The following is a 17,911-nucleotide window of genomic DNA, read 5'->3' as shown; positions in this document are numbered from 1 at the left end:
CATGCAATTGCTGCTGCGCCTGTATTGCTATTAGCCTGAATAAAGATCCTTCCTTTCAAGCAAGGGGCATCGCCGTTGTCGCATTTTGAAGAGTGGGAGCCTGTCGCCATCACTGATATCCCAAATAAAAAGTTACCACAAGTAAAAGTTTGGCACAGTGGTTCAAGTGTTGGAATATGTCCCTGGGAGATCAGAGTTCGAATGTTCACTTGGCGATGAAGCTCACCGTTTGGCCTTAAGCCAGTCACTCACTCTCAGCCTAACCTACAGTACCTCACAGGATTGTTGTGAGGATAAAATGGGGAGTGGGAGACCTTTTCTTAAGGAAAAGTGGGGTAAAAGGTAAAGGTAAAGGTACCCAGGCCCGGCTCTAGGTGCAGTCCCGGTGGCGCGGGGCGCCAGGACGCAGGGCCAGCAGCGGGGGCGCTGCATGGCGAAGCCGCGCGGAAGCCGTGCTGCGCGCTGCGAGGGCGCCGGAGCAATCTCCACACCTCAGCGCCAGGGCGCCCGACCTGCTCAAGACGGCCCTGAAGGTACTCGTGGACGACTCTGATGCAATAAATAAATGACTAAGCATATTAGGGGAAATTTTCTAGTTAAGCCCTACTGTGTTCATTTCTGCTTTGCAACAAATCTTTCATACAGGTGGCGTGTTCGAAGGAACCTCCCCTCCCACTTCAATCTAAAGTGGAAGAGCCCCTTTTTCACCTTGGGATTCCGCCATCCTATTCCCACTGCCTCATTCTGCTAGACATGCAACGTGGAAATATGTCTAGTTGAATTCTATAGGAGATTTTGTAGTAAGCATGAATAGGCCAAGGGGGGGGGACACAGGGGGACGCATACCCCTAAACATTTTGTGAATCTAAGTTTGGCCTCATTGAGGGGCAGTATTTCAATATGAGTAGGAAAATGAGAGTACCCCTAAACAATTTTTTTTAAAGCACTGAGTAATTTCAAAGAGTCTACTCTCAGTACAACTTAGTTGGCCCAAACCCTCAGGTTGCATCATGGAGGGCATGTCACTCATGTCCTCTGGGCACCAGCCAAAGACCTCTTCTGTTTGTCTAGAAAAATTTCAACACTGGATCTAATTTTCCTGGATTATGGTGTTTAATCTTCCATTAAATGTATGGCTTCAATTTAACTGTTGTGCATGTATGTGTGTATTTGTGTGTTTAAAAAAAATCCTGCAGCCCTGCAGAGAAAACCTTCAAAATTAAGAAACAGACATCAACTGAACAACAATAAGCACCCTATTCATTCTAGATGTAATTTAATTAAAGTTTGGGGGAACGAGTAACTGTGGATTAATTTAGCTCATTGTGGGTGAAGCTCAGTAGCATGTATCCCTGAACAGAAATATAGGATCGTGTTGTTTATTTGTGGCTCTGTTCTGAAATCTGCAGCTTTGATTTACTCGAATTGATTTCCACTCGCTTTTGGGTTTGGTTTGAGTTTGCTCTGTGTAAGATCTGGGAGGGGCCTAAACAGTCAAATGCCCGTCCCTCCTCCCTCATTTAAATATTATAATGAATGACTGCTAGTATAACAGCTGTAGACTAGCAGGGCTCATATCACAGCAATATAACTTTCCTCTCCTCTTTCAGATCACTTCTATTTTCGACCAGCAATCTTTGGGTTGAAGATTTCATTTGCTCAGGGCGCCTGCTTTAAAAATTCACTTCCAGTTCAAATTAATTTCTTCTTTAACTCTAGGAAGTCGAAATGAAATCCAAGAGCCTGCAAGATAATCACAGTAATGGTAAGGAAGCATGCATGCTCTTTTCTTTCAACAGCCAAAATGAGAACTCTAAGGGTGGGAGGTTTATAGTTACTATGGCTTGCAAAGCTTAAATAAGCTAAAATTAAACTTATATTGGAAATGGTTGAAATGTGTCAAATGCTGAAATAGCTCTAATACTCAATTGCTGGCATGTGAGAATTGGCAGTTAGTTCACCGGTGTCTCTTTAGCATAATATCAGTGGGAAAAGATATGCTGCTTAATTATTTGAGGGCTTTTATTCATGAAATAAAATGGGGTGGATTCTGAAAACAAGCAAGTGGCATTTTACTGCCAACACCTGTCAAAGTATGAAGGAAAACTGTCTATGTTGAAATGTGCATGATACCTTTGGAAGCTACTACATATGATTACATATGACATATAATCTGACATTACTTTCGTCACTCATATGGCAATTAACCCACTCAGTGCTCGTGGCACTGGAACCTGCAAGGCTTGAGAGGATCCCATATTATTCCAAATTAGTTTGCTGATCTGAGACAATATGCAAAGGGATATCATGTTATCTAGCATTATCATGTTTAAAACCGATTTTAATATTGTATTTATAAATTGCTGAAACCTGCCCTGGGATCTTATGGTGAAGGGTGGGAAATAATAATTATTATTATTATTTCAACACATTGAAAAAGATTTTTAAAAAAGATTTCCGGGCAGAATCCTGTCCGGTACATTGTACTGAGATATATACATAAGCAGCCCCCACTGAACCCATTGAGAATTACTCCCAGGTAAGCACGTATAGGATTGCAGCCTAAGTTATTTTTATTTGCATGCCTTCGTTTTAATGTGCCTCTTAATCTCCCCACCACCACAATGTGGCTAGTACATTCTGTTGAAAGTTCCCCATTTAAACTGAGTTTACATCATCAGGACTTAATGCAAGAAGTAATGCAGTATAATCTCTCTTCCGGTGTTGGATCTTAGGGTCAAAACATGTGATGCAAGAGATCTCTGTTTGGATCTCTCTCTTTTTAAACAGCTAATGGGGGGGGGGAGCTCTGTGGGTGTTTAACCCTTTTGCTTCATCTGTTATTCCTCATTGAAATCACAGGTGTTGCCTTGGCCTTCGGGGCACGAAAGAATTGTGTTATTGGCCACCCCCCATTTCTGCCTTGATTAATTCTACCTTTTTATAACTCCATAAATTATAGGAGTCTGACCCTGCAACTCATAACAGTTACCTGCATTCCACCTGCCTTTGTCCTCTTCCCTGTCCCCAAAGCAGAGTTAATAAATAGCTGCTTTAAGCGGGTGGTTTTGAGTGGGAAAACTACAGGGATACTCTCCCTTTCCCTGGTGCCATTGCTTCAGTCATGATGGAAGCCCTCACTGGCTGCTTTAATGTTGCTGTTTTAAATTAGGTGCAGTGTGGTGCAATGGTTAGGGTTTAAGACCTGGAAGACGAAGGTTCAAATTCCCAGTCAGCCAAGAAACTCATTGGGTGACCTTGGGCCAGACATTATCTCTCAGCCTAACCTACCTCACAGAATTGTTTCAGGGATAGCATGAAGAGGTGGAAGAGTCACAAATGCCATCTTGAGCTCCCTGACAGGAAAGGTGGGATATAAAAGCAAAAATAGACAATACATATCGATAAACATCCAACCATGGATCTCCTGGGTCATGCACCTGTTTTCAGCAACATTTATTTAGGACTCTGGCTAGGTAAGGGCCAGCCCAAGACATTTTGCTGCCTGAGGCAGCAAAGGAGAAGATGGTGCCCTCCCTTCCCATCCATGAAACAGAGACTTTCACTGCACCCGAGGACAGCATGCTAGCTTGGCTGTGTGTGTGTGTGCAGTGCACACCATGCAGCTCGCACAGCTCTACCCACTCCCAACCTTTCGACATCTGCTGCCTAAGGTGGCTGCTGCACTCCTGCTAATGGTAGGACAGGCTGCAGTGTAAAGTTCAGACATTGTTTAGTTGCAATGGAGGAGAACCCTTCTACTCCTGCTGAAATTACCTGCTTGATAACAAGTGTGGGTCATCTTCTCATCCCTTCTGGCCTAGCTGTAGCAACTGATGTTACACATTTCCGAGCCGATTGTGTCTTCCTGTTGGGTGTAATCTTTTCTTTTTGCCGCCCCTCCACTGACATTTCTTTTATCTTCAGGATAACAAATGGGACCTGTGGTACAATGCTGAAATGTGCCCTCCCTTGTTTCATAAGAGTGCTACGATTCAAGGTTCTGGCCAGTCTAGAGTACTTCCTTCCATCCTTCCATACAAACCCACACACCACAGTTTTCCAACTAGTACTTGACATTCTGTGACTCATTTGGGATGGGTTTTTCTTCCGTTTGTGGCCCTATTAGGGTTTGGGGTTTTGTTTTTGTTTTTAAAGTGTCTTCATAGCTTTGAAAACCTCAAAGTTACCCTGAGTCTGCGGGTAGCTTCCCTCTAGTTTCTCAGTTGGCCCCCACTTTGACTCTATTTCGGTTGACCCTCGACACCCAAGTTCATTATTAGAGGGAACTACAGTCTGAACAGGATCAGTGCATGCAGGTACTGCCTACAACCCCCACTGCTGGAAGTCAAAACCTGTGCATTGCTAGTGCTGGATTCTATGGTGCAGCACGTCGGTGACAAATATTCACACAGTTGTTCAAAAATAATTTCACACCATTGGTCAAATTTGTGAGAAAGAGACAATTACTTACAAAGTGCCATGGAAACTTACAAATGACCTAAAATAAAGTGAACTTGCAATAGTATCAGATTTTACTAGGTTCTTACAAATTCTTGACTCGGTTTTTCGTTCAAGAAGATTCAAGAAGAAGGTAAGCTCAATGTTGTTCCCGGTAGCTGCGAGGTGCTGATGGAGCAGCGTATGAAGTTATAAAGAAAACTGTGCTCAGGGAGTGTGCTATCCGCCAACCCCCAACAAATCGGCCCCACCGGGGGGGGGGGGGCGGCGAAAAGCAGCCTCTCAACTGCATGGACTGCTAGGACAAAACAGGGATAGAACGCTGGCACCTTCCCTGTTCACTTTATTTTAGGTAGTTTGTAAGTTTTCATGGCACTTTGTAAGTAATTGTCTCTTTCTCACAAATTTGATAAAGGGTGTAAAAATATTTTTGAACAACTGTGTGAATATTTGTCGCCAACGTGCTGCACGGGTTGCACTATCTTTACCAACGGCACATGTTGCATTTTTCCAGCGGTGCTGGATGCCATGGCTGCAAAGGACCCTAGAGCATGTTCTGAAACTTGCTGCTCCTTCTTTTTTAATTGAAAATAAAGTTTAGTTGCAGCAGTGCAGCAGATAAAAAGCAATGTACTTTTTTAAAAAACAAAAAAACTTTACTTTGGACAGACAGGCGTCAGTGTTTCAAGCATGCGTATCCTCAAAGTTGAACTCCCAAATCGGGTCAGGTGATTATCTGCTGAAATTGCAAATCAGCCTTGTAACAAAAAACAAAACAAAACCTGCAGGATCTTTTCTGGTGATCAGAAGAGAAGTTTGCACTTAGAACTACAAATAAATTTATGTAACCCATTTTAAAGCTCTCACAAAATGTTCTGCTGCTAAGCGGATTGCTCTACTTAACACATTTGATGAAATACCTTCTCCAGGGTCAGGAACAGTTAAACAGATAGATCTTCAAAAAAGACAAATGGCTGCAAACAACAAAAGCTTCTTAAGTGAGGGAGACTGTTGGATTTCTACTTTTATTTTAGACTTGCTTTGAACTTGCCATTCTTCACAAAGGCTCTGCTTGAACTGCAGAAAGAGACTAAAATCCATACATGAGGTTCATTTTGCCACTACTATCTACGAAAGTAAACAGAAACAAACATTTTAACAAACTTTTGTGGCTTTAAAATAAAAATAGACAAAATAAGACAAATTATTGGAGGATAAAGCGGATCTACTATGAAACTAATGAAGCTTAAGTTTCAGGGCCCCTAGTCCCAGAGGGGCCCCAGAAGTGACTTTATTGCTCAGATTTTGGGGTCTAGGAGACCCAGTTTGAGTTGCACAACTCGAAAACTATAAAGCATAGGGAATTTCTTTTCACACCAGTGACATGTGGGATAATCCAGTACAGCAATTTTAACCAAAATCTGAGATGCCGTAGTTTTTTGTTTTTGTTTTGAAATGTGGTGATCTGTCATGGGACAACCCCATTGAAGAAGATAACAGTGGCTACCCAGACCTCATTGCTGGTTATGAAGGGTCCCCCATAACAGTTCAAGCTTCAGGGCCACAAAAATGGGGATCCAGGTACCAGCTAAAGAACCCTGCCTTATGTTCCAAAGGTAATCTAATCCAACTTTCAAGACAGGTGTTATGTGGTCTCGGCGGCTGCTCCCAGTCACCAGTCTAGCTGCCGCATTCTGGATTAATTGTAGTTTCCGGGTCACCTTCAAAGGTAGCCCCACATAGAGCGCATTACAGTAGTCCAAGCGGGAGATAACCAGAGCATGCACCACTCTTGCGAGACAGTCCGCGGGCAGATAGTGTCTCAGCCTGCGTACCAGATGGAGCTGATAGACAGCTGCCCTGGACACAGAATTGACAACTCTTCTGGTGTCAAGGAAAAGGAAGATCTCAGGGAAGGAAGGTGTCACTTAGAGGATAAGGCAAAGGATATCTTAGAAGGGACCCTCCATGGAAGACAAAAGGATATCCTCTAGCACTGAGGATACTGCTTTAGAAAAGGGCTCCTGGTACTGTAAGTTTTTATCATTGGGGCATAGCTGGGCTTGTGATGGGCATGCAGACTACATAGTAATTTGCCTGCCTGGTGTGAAGGTCCTGGATGTTATACGTCATCTAGGTAACCTGTCCTTCTCACTGCACATTCATGATTATTTGTGCTCTCATTATGCTATTGGGGCAGTCTCACATTATCCTGCTTTCAATAGCGTTTGTTGAAATCCCACAACTTTCCGCTCAAAAGTTTTGGTTTGGTTTTGCCCCAATTTTGTTCTACTACAGCCCATCCGGACAGCAGTAACGTGGTAGCATTGGAGAAGCATCACTGAACAATTAATCAAGCAGAATACATCCATCACCAATGTGTTGTTGTTGTGTCATGAACATGTTGGAGAATATACTCCACCAATAAAACATCAGTCTGGAGGGGGCCTGAGTTAGAATCCTTCTTCTTAATGAGCAAATGTTCTAAGTGTGAAACTGTTGCTTTTTAAAATGCACGGGGCATTCAAACATGTATGCTTGCAGAGGATTTAAAGTTTAGAGTGGTAGATTACTCTAAACTTGTGGAACTAATGCTTATCTCTGCTCATCTGGATACATCATGGTCCTGGTACTTGCAAATGGGAGCAATCGCTAGAATAAAGCAAAGACAGGGCTTTTACTTCCATAGTGGCAAAGTCTGTTTAAAATAAACTCTACCTAGTAATATTTAAATAACTTTTTTTTTAGAGCAAATGTTTATAACTTTGCTTCTTGTAAACCAATTCCAGGAATGGGCCCATAACCATTTCAGATCAAAGTCCACACTTTTTTTTTTTATAGAAATTATCATTTGCCAGTGCAATATAATTTGAATGGCAAGTTGTAAATCAGGGATGGTGTTTGAGAAATGCCTTGTCATGAAGGGTAATTTAAATTAAGAAGCGGTAGTAATGTGAGATACGATAGCAAAAAGGGGAATGGAAATTTCTCTCACTCAAGGCACACAGGCAGTTTTACTGACGGCTTATAGCAGCATAGTGCAAGATAAGGCAGGTCCAAAACCTATGATGACAAATGGATTGGATGGCATCGCTAAAGCAAGGGTTTACAAAGCATGAGGGGAGATGAAGTTTTTGGGGAGGCATGATTAGTTGCTAGGGGAGAATCAAAATTCTAAAGCCTTCACCTACAATCTGAAGTGGTACAGTCCGTTTTGCTACCTAATTTTGCTGTAGGGAGTCATAGAAAGATCTACATTGGCTCCCAGTACGTTTCTGAGCACAATTAAAAGTGTTGGTGCTGACCTTTAAAGCCCGAAATGGCCTCGGTCCAGTATACTTGAAGGAGCGTCTCCACCCCCATCATTCTCCCGGGACACTGAGGTCCAGCGCAAGGGCCTTCTGGCGGTTCCCTCATTGCGAGAAGCCAAGTTGCAGGGAACTAGGCAGAGGGCCTTCTCAGTAGTGGCACCCACCCTGTGAAATGCCCTCCCACCAGATGTCAAAGAAAAAAACAGCTACCAGATTTTTAGAAGACATCTGAAGGCAGCCCTGTTTAAGGAGGCTTTTAATGTTTAATAGATTATTTTATTTCATTTTTCTATTGTAAGCCGCCCAGAGTGGCCGGGGAAACCCAGCCAGATGGGCAGGGTATAAATAATAATAATAATAATAATAATAATAATAATAATAATAATAATAACAACAACAACAATAATTTTATATTATTATTATTATTATTATTATTATTATTATTATTATCCAAACTTGTTTCCTGAAGGCCAGGATATTCTCGAAGAACTAAAGTTGGTTCATAGCTGATGCATCAGGTTATGTGTTTTCGGGTTGCGGACCGCGGGAAACCAGAAAGTACCGGAACAGGTTACTTCCGGGTTCCGCCACTCGCGCATGTGCAGAAGCACCAAATTGCACCGGCGCCTGTGCAGACGCGGTGCTTCAGGATGCGAATGCTGTGGGTTGCGGACGTGCCTCCATCACGAATTATGTCTGCAACCCGAGGTTCCACTGTAGCAGCATCTTCCTGCAGGAATGAAATTTCTGAAGATCCCTTTGTGTTTGTGATCTTTAGTATATGCACTAGAATTAGGGTATTAGGGGCTAGCCTGGGCAGCGGCGGAGCTTCTTGCTCCGCCACCGGGGGCGGAGAGCAGGCACGCTGCCCCCAGGGATGTGGTGCACGTTCTGGGAGCGGGGCACATTGCACGCAGGGGCAGGGTGCGCATTGTGGGGGTGGGGCGGGCAGCTGCGATGGCGCCCCTGGGATCATGCCGCCCGGGGCACCCCACCCCCACCGCCCCTATCTTCCTACACCCCTCAGCCTGGGGAGTCCGAACACCAGATCTTTTGTGCTGAATGGGGTGAATGTGCACTCTGGTATGCCAGCTCAGACCTTGCCTGCCTTGCCTGCCTCCGCACTGTCTTCTTGCCAGAGTGGTAAATGCTCTGGTTATCTCCTGCTTGGACTACTGCAATGCGCTCTATGTGGGGCTACCTTTGAAGATGACTCAGAAACAGCTAATCCAGAATGTGGCCTATTTACCACATTCATTGTACTGGGACCAGAAAATCCTATTGTTGCCCCCACAGCTCAGAGTAAGTCCTGATAGCCAGAGCTGGTTTTCCTCATCTGGAATTTGATATTATATATATATATACAGTGGTACCTCTACTTACGAATAAGTCTACTTACGAATGTTTCTACTTACGAACAGAGCTCCGTCCGCCATCTTGGATGCGGTTTAGATAGGATTTTTTCTACTTACGGATTTTTAGATAGGGTTGCTTCTACTTACAAAATTTTCCTCCCAATGCATTCCTATGGGATTTGACTTACAAATTTTTTCGTCTTACAAATGTGTGTTTGGAATACATTAAATTCGTAAGTAGAGGTACCACTATATATATATATATATATATATATATATATATATATATATATGCGCACCTATACATATAAATTGGCATGTGCATTTTTAACTGGCCTATGCTTTGAGCCTTTTGCATTTCTGTCTATACCCCTGCACCAAATGCCAATTCCCAGAGGATTTCAAAATGGCTTATTCCCCCTGAACAGAGCTTTTAGTTTGTAAGCTGCATTCTGTCAGATTTTCAAGTAAGAGTTTTCTGGTAGAGGTTCTTTCTACGTAATTCAAACTGACAGTAATTAAGCTGCAACTTCTTGCACAGTGGTTACCTCAGTTTTCGAATGTAATCCGTTCGGGAAGACCATTCGAATTCCGAAATGTTCGAAAACCAAAAACTCAATAGTCGGCAGCTAGGCCTCAGGATTTTGCACTCAGTGGAAGCTGCGTTTCATGTTCGACTTCCGAGGCGTGTTCAAAACTGAAGCATTTACTTCCGGGTTTACGGCGTTCGAAAACCGAAATGTTCATCAACGGAGACGTTCGAAAACCGATGTACCATTGTATATGTTAAGCAGAAGGAGGCATGTTCATTCTTCCAGGATACTAGATATTGCATCTATAAAATTACAGCAAAGTTGATAAATAGCTGCAGTTCAGTATGTTTATCACTAGAAGTAATCTCTCTCTCCATTTTAGTAATTATCTCTGTACAGTGATAACATGCAAATAGTACAATCACAGTCCAGTCACCTTTATAATCAATGTAAATATTATGGATTTTAATAACTGAGTAACTTCTTGGACAGATTACTGGGACAAAAATTGTATCATGGCAAATTTCCTTTTTGTGAATGAAAGAGAGGTTTTACTTCTCATGAAAGAGCGGTCTAGTAGTTAGTATGTTGGAAGGACTTAAGCCTGGGAGATGGTCCTCACTCAGTCATTAAGCTTCTGGATATTCGGGAGCAATCTTTGTTAGGCTTCCCTACATTAAAAGGTCATTGTGAGGATAAAATAGAAATGGGGACCACGTAGACTGACCTTAGCTTCTTACAAGAGCATAAAGATCTAATCACTGCCCCAATGCCAAGATGATTAAATTAGCCTTCCCCACCTTGCTGCCTACCAAATGTTTTAAGACTACAACTCCCATCGGCCCTAGCTAGCACGGGGAGTTATAGTTCAGAACATCTGGAGGGCAACACGTTGGGGAAGGTTGCTGACTTTAGCGAATGTATCCAGTCAAATTCTAATGATTTGTTCAATTGGAGAACTTTAGCAAAACACCAGTCCTTCTTGGCAAACTTTACAACTTAAATATTTTCATTAGCTCTTGGTTACTGAACGCTGAAGGGTTTGTTTTAATGGGTGGAGTTAAAGGCAGATATTTAACACACGGTTTATGTCAAAGTTGAGCCTTGCACAAATTAATCAGCAGTTAAATTCTTCCCTGCTTCTATGGATTACACTACTATGTATTAGTTTATAGTACAACTCCATGTCAGTTTTCGTAACTGAGATGGAACCTGCAAAATAAGCAACCAGATGAAAAGGAAGGCAAAGCTCTCGTACCTTTAGGTCAGAAGTGACTGATATTGCTTTCCTCACAACAAACTGCTTAGGAAATATACAATTGCTTACGTTTTATGCAAGAATCCGGGGTCATTAGGTTAAAAATGATGAAAGAGGCATCATTTTCATAGTTACCTCTAGTGCAGAGACTTTTTGTGTACATCATCAAAAAAAGAGGAAATGCGTCATCAAAAAGAGGCATTGTAAAAAGATCCACAGTCAATGGTTTATTCATAAAATGCTTAAAAGGCCCAGGTGATAATAAAGAAAATTCAGATTATGTAAAAGAGTTATTATGACATATTGCTGGTAGCATTATAAATCCCTTCCAGCAAAGGAAAAAAGTCTAGTCCTTGTCAGCCTGTGAGCATGTGGGGGTAAAAATAGTAAAAAATAAGAGCTGGCAATTCACCAAATTTTGGAGAAAAAGGAACTGTAATACTACTTGACAGCATCCAAAATGTATATGGCTGGGACATGTTCTGTTGAGTATGCATATGAGAGCATTAGCTAGAGAAGGTTGGGAAACTTGTCGCTCTCCGGATGATTTTTGATTCCAACTGCCATTGGTCCAGGTCAGGAATGATGGGAGCTGGAGTCCAAAAAACACCTGAATACCCACAGATTCCCAATCTCTGGGTTATAGAGTAGCATGGAAAATTAGGTTATATACAGTATACTCAATGGTCAGCTCTACTGATTTTAGTGGAACTAGCTATCAGGTAAGCATATATCAGATTACAACTATATTGGGTATAGATCATTTTGGTCAAACTTTTGGAAAGGTATTCTAAGTTCTTTAACACTGAGACATCTTTTTGCTTTACTGCAGGCACCCCCAAACTCGGTCTTCCAGCTGTTTTGGGACTACAATTCCCATCATCCTTGACCACTGGTCCCGTTAGCTAGGGATGACGGGAGTTGTAGTCCCAAAACAGCTGGAGGGCCGAGTTTGGAGATGCCTGCTTTACTGTTTTGTTAGTTTTTAAATAGAGGGCATTGGCAGGACCAAACTGCAATCCTTGTGTGCGCCAACTTCTTTTGAGTAAGCGACACGGAATACAGTGAGTCTTACATCTGAGTAACCATGTCGTAAGAGAATTTGCATGCTCAGGAGAGACTCATGTAGAAAGTAGTATGCAAAGGAAGGTGCTGGTTGATGCAGGAGGTGAAAGGGGTCAAAGGAGCATCAGGGTCAACAGACAGACCATAGCTGCCAAGTTTTTCCTTTTCTCGCGAGGAAGCCTATTCAGCATAATGGAAAATCCCTGAAAAAAAGGGATAACTTGGCAGCTATGAGACAGACACACCATGGGAGAAATGGAAAAAGTGAGTCACATGGGAAAAACTATGTTTGAAGAAGCTTCTGGTTGCACAAGAAAACCCTTAAACCTGTCAGTTTCCATTCTGAGTGTCTTTTAATTGCTCAGGGTGCCGCCTAACATCAACCCCCTCACCCCACTCTGGGTCAAATGAGTCTTGGACCAAATTTGTTGTCTCTTTAAAGCAGATGCGCCTTTAACCAGACATGGGGCTTGTCCAAACTTTTGCTTGTCCCGTGCCTAGAAAGCATGGGTCTGAGCGGTTGTCTGCTTGTCCCGTGCTTTCCAGATATGGTTGTGCCTTTGTCCTGCCGCTTCCCCCCAGAAAACCTGCTCTTTAGCGCTAAATCAGAAAAAAATGTCAATCCAGATTGACATTTGCTCCAATTCAGTGGTAAAGATTGGGTTTTCCTTGGGGAAAGCAGCGGGGAAAGCGGAAGTGTGGATGAGCCCTAAGTACAAATAACTAACTTCTGCCAGTTTCTTCAGTCATCTTGAGCTTAGTTCATACAGATTGTTGTGAAGTGGTTAAATGTATAGCCTAGGAATAGGGAACCTGCGTCCCTACAGAATATTAAGAGATGAAGGAGAAAATCACTTCAGTTCACATCTAAAGGCAAACCTACCTCATTTGCACTTTCTGAAACAATACACAAACAATACGCAGACATATTTCTGCACTTTTCCAGATTTTTCAGTGAAGTTCTCCAGGCAAATAATGTGTACAAAAACGCACATACTAGGGTAGAGGGTGCATAATAATGCATATATTAGTGAAGGCAACTTTTAAAAAATACATTAGGCAAGATTGCTTTTCAAAAATGTGTTTATTAGAAGACATTAGTACTAAAATGCTGATAAATCTCCATTACGATTTTTTTTAAAACCCGCAAACTTATGTGGAAATGTGGAGGACTGAATTTAAGATTAGACAAATGAGAAGTTGAGAGAAAACAAAATTGAAAGACTTGCTGCTCATTCCTGGGCTACAACTCCTGGCCATTATTCTACTAGCGCCTTTTATCAGCTTTAGCAAGCGTGACAGCTGCAACCATTCCTAGACAGGGATAGCTTTAGCACAGAAGGCCAGGCATTGGTGACCAATCCTGGATTATTGCAAGGCACTCTGTGTGGAGCTTCTCTTATCGTTGGTCTAGAAACAACAGTTAGTTCAGAATGCTGCAGCACAAGTGTTGACAGGAATGAGATCCTATCAGCGTATTACAGCTTTGCTCAAAGAATTGCAGGGGCTGCTGATTTGCTACCAGACTATATAGTTAATATATAAAACCCTTAACATCTTGGGATTAGTTTACTTGAACTATCACCTTGTCCCCTACATGCCTATTCGACCACATAGATCTGTGGAATTTGTCCTTTATGTGTGCTCCATCTAACCGAGGGGTCAATATTTTAATGTGTCAGTATCAACATTGGCCAGGCACCCTCGCCTGTTTTAGATGCCTCTAAAAATGTTTATTTCAGAGACAGCATATATACTTGTTTTTTTAAATTCAGCTGATTTGATCTCTGTGTTGTTGATAACTACTTTGTAGTAGTTTATGTATACTACTTAGAGGGTTTTTTTATATTAAGTGGTTTATAAAGGTAAAGGTAAAAGGACCCCTGACCATCAGGTCCAGTCGTGACCGACTCTGGGGTTGCGCGCTCATTTCGCATTATTGGCCAAGGGAGCCGGCGTATAGCTTCCAGGTCATGTGGCCAGCATGACAAAGCCGCTTCTGGCAAACCAGAGCAGCACACGGAAACGCCGTAAGTGGTTTATAGCTTTTCCTAAATCAATAAATGCTGTCAGAGGCTAGGGGGAGGTGGTGTTCAACAACATCTGGAGTGCCATGAGTTACAAATCTCTGGTAGAGCATATAGGCCTTCACTGTGTGTCAATTTATGCTGAAAAAAATGAGAATGCTCCCCTCTGCACTCTGTCAATGTGAGGGTGGGGATGAATTATCATTCATGCCGCTTCTCCCTCATGTCATTTGCAGTTTGATGCCATCAAGCTTGACCCTGACATTTATTGCTCCATATCAATCTCTTATCCCATTAACTCTGTCTTCAAGCCATTACCAAGTGTGATGGTTGACATGGTAACCCATAGAATCATAGAATCATAGAGTTGGAAGAGACCACAAGGGCCATCCAGTCCAACCCCCTGCCAAGCAGGAAACACCATCAAAGAATTCTTGACATATGCCTGTCAAGCCTCTGCTTAAAGACCTCCAAAGAAGGAGACTCCACCACACTCCTTGGTAGCAAATTCCACTGCCAAACAGCTCTTACTGTCAGGAAGTTCTTCCTAATGTTTAGGTGGAATCTTCTTTCTTGTAGTTTGAATCCATTGCTCCGTGTCCACTTCTCTGGATCCCCAAGAGCACAGCTCATTTGGTTCCTTGATTAACCAGGAATAATAATAATAATAATAATAATAATAATAATAATAATAATAATAATTTATTATTTATACCCCACCCATCTGGCTGGGTTTCCCCAGCCACTCTGGGCAGCTTCCAACAGAAAAATGAAATAAAATAATCTATTAATCATTAAACATTAAAAGCCTCTCTAAACAGGGCTGCCTTCAGATGTCTTCTAAAAATCTGGTAGCTGTTTTTCTCTTTGACATCTGATGGGAGGGCGTTCCACAGGGCGGGTGCCACTACCGAGGAAGACATGATCATGACTTGAATGAAGGTGGCAGAGCCCCATAGCTGAGCTTACTCTGGCTGTGTACACACAATACCTTTAAAGCACATCCAAGGCACTTTCCCCCTCTCAAAGAATTATGGGCATTGTAGTTTGCAAAGGATTGCTGGGAATTGGAACTCCCTTATGAGTAAACTACAGTTCCCAGAAGTCTTTAAGGGCTGTGTGTGCTTCAAATGAGCTTTAAATGTATAGTGTGGTATAGTTGCTTCCTCTCTGGCAGTAGCAGTTACCAAAGAAACAATACTCACAATTCGCATCCATGCAGTGCCATTCAGTGGACCTTTCTTGGCCTTCCCCATTCTGACTAGTGGAATGGTGTGGACGATCCATCAGTGGCAAAGTGGCAAAGTGAGTCGTCTTTACTATTATAAAGCTGCCCACATCCTTCTTGGTTCAGCTGCGTCACCAGGAGGGCTTTTGCCCAGCTTAGGCTGTTAAAATAACTGTTAACAGTTTATGGGAAACGCAGATCTCACCATGGTGACACACATGGTGGCTACATAAAAATTGGATTACTATACTCTGTGGACCTTCCTTTGAAAAATATCCATAAACTTCAGCTGGTTCAAAACTCAGCAGTTAAACCTTTGGTCACAGTCAGTTTTGGGGAGCATGTATATCCCCTTTTACATCATCTTCATTGTCTTCTGGTCTATTTCCGGGCCCAGTCAAAGTTCTGCTTAGGACTTTAAAATCCTTTAACTGCTTAACGGATCCTAAGATCAAATCCTTTGACATAAATTTGCCTACTCTCTGAGCTCAACCAGGGAGGCCCCTCTTGTTTCTTTCTGTATAGAGAGGTGGTGGTAGTCAGCTAATTTTTACTCAGAGTAGACCCACTGAAATTAATAAAGTTAGGTCCATTAATTTCAATAGGTCCACTGTGCATTAAACTTCAGAATACCACCCAGTCTCAATTTCTGTCACTAATTTTGCAAAGCCTCTCTTGTTGATATATCTCTATTCAGAGAACACGAGGGGGGGATTTGCCTGGCATTTTCCAATAAGCTCACAATTAGAAATCTCAGGCCTTTGTCTCTGTTGCTATGCTGAAGGCCAGCTACAATGCAACAAATGGAATTCACACCTGCCATATGATAAGAGACCAGCTATGAGCACCTGCTATTTTCCTTCCTTTCCCAGAACCCAAGCACTGTCCCAAAAATAATCAAAGTTATGCAATATCATCCATTTGATTGTTCCAGCCCTCAAACAAGCCTACAATGGTCAAAGTGAACCCTCCCGTGTCAAAATGGGTGTGACCAAAGACTAAAAATGGGTGTGGTCAATTTCATATATATATTTTTCAGAGCAAGGAAAACTTTCAGGGATGACAAAAAAAACCTTTTGGCTTCACAAAATCATAGTAGAAGACCCACGGGAGTAATAAGTTTCAATAATTCTTGGGTTGAATTCAACTAGGTTTAACTCAGAGAATCATAGAGTTGGAAGAGACCACAAGGGCCATCCAGTCCAACCCCCTGCCAAGCAGGAAACACCATCAAAGCATTCTTGACATATGCCTGTCAAGCCTCTGCTTAAAGACCTCCAAAGAAGGAGACTCCACCACACTCCTTGGTAGCAAATTCCACTGCTGAACAGCTCTTACTGTCAGGAAGTTCTTCCTAATGTTTAGGTGGAATCTTCTTTCTTGAAGTTTGAATCCATTGCTCCGTGTCCGCTTCTCTGTAGCAGCAGAAAACAATCTTTCTCCCTCCTCCATATGACATCCTTTCATATATTTGAACATGGCTATCATATCACCCCTTAGCCTTCTCTTCTCCAGGCTAAACATACCCAGCTCCCTAAGCCGTTCCTCATAAGGCATCGTTTCCAGGCCTTTGACCATTTTGGTTGCCCTCTTCTGGACACGTTCCAGCTAGTCAGTATCCTTCTTGAACTGTGGTGCCCAGAACTGGACACAGTACTCCAGGTGAGGTCTGACCAGAGCAGAATACAGTGGTACTATTACTTCCCTAGATGTAGATGCTATACTCCTATTGATGCAGCCCAGAATTGCATTGGCAATGAAGCCCAGAATTGCATTGGTAATGAACCTAAATTAGCCATGTCCATTACTTTCAATAGGTCTGCCTTGAGTAAGACTAGCACTGGATACATATTATGAAATTTGGAGGGAGAGACAAAAATAAAACAATTTTTGGTATCACAGTGGGGTGTGAGAGCAATAAGTGTGTGTGTGTGTGCGTGTGTGAAATACGTAAAAAATTAAATGGACAAATTTGGAGGGTCTTGAAGGGCCACTAAAAACTTTTTAATGGGATCTGTGGGAGCAACAGTAACTTCTATTAAAAAATATTTTCTAACTTCTATTAAAAAAAATATTTTCTAAAAAGTAACCATTTGAGAAGCTGGATGTGACCTCTTTTTGACCTAAAGTTTGCTGAAAGTAGGACGCTTCATACAATTTTGGAGTTATTCACTGTGTCTCACTCATTCTTCCCAAGGTCTTTCCTATATCCCAGACCTGCATCTGCTGAAATTTACACAACAAAGGTATTAATGCCTTGTCCTCTTTTTCACCTGGGCCAACTAATTCTACTAGCTTAAGTAGGCTGCCTCCAGGGTGAGGTATAGTTCCTAACTAGTATCTGTGAGGAGTGGTTTTACAGTGCTTCCAAAAGATACAGAGGCTCATGTTCAGGCAAGTCTCTAAGGAAAGGGAGTTCCCCACTTAGACAGCTGCTGAGAATACGATTTATTGTCTGAACTTGGCAGAGAAGCATGATAGATGCAAGACAGTACTTGGTTGATCTTACAGATCATAACTGGGTAGCCTTTTCACTGTAGCCCTGTTCGCACATCTATGTTGATTTCCTGATAACATAAGGCAACGGTTCCTAAATTGTGGTGGTCCACAAACTTCATGCAGGTGGCTTGCAGTGTATCCACGTTAAATATTCACAGTGATGTTTAACTCCAT

At 42.3% G+C, this 17,911-nt stretch overlaps 1 protein-coding gene across 1 annotated transcript in view; it reads left to right on the top strand.

Annotated features, from left to right (window-relative positions):
- The first annotated feature begins 1,579 nt into the window (after nt 1-1,579).
- Nucleotides 1,580-17,911, top strand: part of MAPK6 (mitogen-activated protein kinase 6) — a 32,954-nt gene continuing 16,622 nt past the window's right edge. Inside the window, exon 1 of the mRNA XM_035130677.3 lies at nt 1,580-1,765. The gene's annotated coding sequence lies outside the window, so the exon portion shown is untranslated. The remainder of the gene's footprint in view (nt 1,766-17,911) is intronic.

Source organism: Zootoca vivipara, chromosome 13, assembly GCF_965207765.1.
Source record: "Zootoca vivipara chromosome 13, rZooViv2.hap1.1, whole genome shotgun sequence".
NCBI lineage: Eukaryota > Metazoa > Chordata > Lepidosauria > Squamata > Lacertidae > Zootoca > Zootoca vivipara.
This window is presented reverse-complemented; position numbering and strand designations above follow the sequence as displayed.